A 1,751-nucleotide genomic window follows, 5' to 3' on the forward strand; every position below is an offset into this window, starting at 1 on the left:
AAGGAGGATTAGTACAGTGGATGTTATAAAGCAGGTATGAACAGTTTGAGGGACTGGAACCAACATTAACTGACAAAAACCAACTTTCATCTAAATCATCATAAAAATGTTCAAGTAAAAAAAAAGGGGGGGGGGCAAAGGGGTTTTCAGATTGAACAAGATCATCACATTTTATCTAATACATTCAATTCTGGCTAGGGTATACCAAAATGGAAACAGGATAACTATAATATAAAACTTCCACTACAGCACACTGCACACACCTGTGTTCCAAGCCACCCTCGTTCCCCTAATGCTTCCAAACTCAACTATTTCCCAGCCTGTTGGGCCTGTCGGCGAAGGAGCACGTAGATCTTCTCTTTAATCCAATCTTTGCTTTAAGGCTGGTATGTCTGGGTATCAGCTCCGTAAACAAGGCAGCTGAGGTCTGCCAGGTCATCAATAAAATCAAACTGACTGATATCATATGTGATAGAGGGGCTGTTGGGATTCATTCTCTTCAGATGTTCTCCATACATTTTACAAACACCTTCCATACACTCATTCACAGATTCATAGTCAGCCCAAGTTCTGCCTTCTGGCCTCTTGGTAGGCTGTACCAGCAAGACGGTGTGAGACATCGCGCCAAAGTCTCCCGCTGCAGCCGATGCCGACTCCGCCAACGCCGCACACGAGCTTACCCGCAACGCCCTCATTTAGTTTTAATACAAATTAAAACCTGTCTATTATTTAAAAAAAAAAAACCAACAAACTAGTGTTTAAATAATCCTACCAGTGATTCTTTCTCTGAGCAACATTATATATATATGTGTATATATAATACCAAACCTAAGATGTATACATATATATAATGAACTTTTAAGAATTCATTTTGAACCATTTGTTTATGGTTTATACAAATGCAATGTACTGATATTGATGTATTCAGCCATGTGCCATATTTTGAAATTATTTTTAGTAATTCATAGATTACTATGAGTTCTATTATTCTGGAGCAATCATATTACTTGCAAAATGGACTTTTTGTTTCTTCCTTTTCACCTCTATTCCTTTTCTTTATACTCTTCTGTGTTGTCTAGGACACTCAGTATACTGCTGAATGAAATAGCTATTGTGGATATCCTTGCCTTTGCCTGATATCAAGAGTAAGCTTTCATTGTTCCACAAATAAAATTTTGATGTTTTATTTTATTTACATCCTTTATCAAATTTAGAAAGTCCTGTTTTTAGTTTTCTTAGAGTGTGATCACAAATAAATATTTTATCAAATACAGTTTCTGCATGTATGAAGATAACCATATGATTTTTTTCTCCTTTAAACTGTTAAAGTGGTAAATTAAACCATGTATTCCTGAAGTTAAACCCAGTTTTGTGAAGAAGCATTATCTTTTTTACCTGGATTTGATTTGCTAATAGTCTTACAATTTTTGCATTCCAATTCATAAATGATAATAACTAGTAAATTTTCTGCCTCACACTGCCTTTTAAGTTTTCTACATAGATTTGCTCTTCTGGCTTCTTTGGCTAAAGTTTAGGTCATTGATTTAAAACTTTTCTTCTTTTCAAATATAAACATTCAACATCCCCAATTAGGTCAAGGTGGTTAACAATGTTCGTAATCAGTATGTCTTTGCTGATTTTTTTTCCAATTGCCTTATCAGTTTGAGAGATCTCTTTGTGTTAAAATCTCCAGCTATAATTATGGATTTGTCTATTTCTCCCTTTAATTTTTTTCAACTTTTATTTATGAA

The 1,751-nt window shown here is 34.7% G+C and overlaps 1 pseudogene; it reads right to left on the bottom strand.

Moving 5' to 3' along the window:
* Nucleotides 1–200: 200 nt before the first annotated feature.
* On the bottom strand, nt 201–620 carry LOC128043703 (enhancer of rudimentary homolog; annotated as a pseudogene).
* Nucleotides 621–1,751: the final 1,131 nt, after the last annotated feature.

Source organism: Budorcas taxicolor, chromosome 2 (genome assembly GCF_023091745.1).
Source record: "Budorcas taxicolor isolate Tak-1 chromosome 2, Takin1.1, whole genome shotgun sequence".
Lineage (NCBI taxonomy): Eukaryota > Metazoa > Chordata > Mammalia > Artiodactyla > Bovidae > Budorcas > Budorcas taxicolor.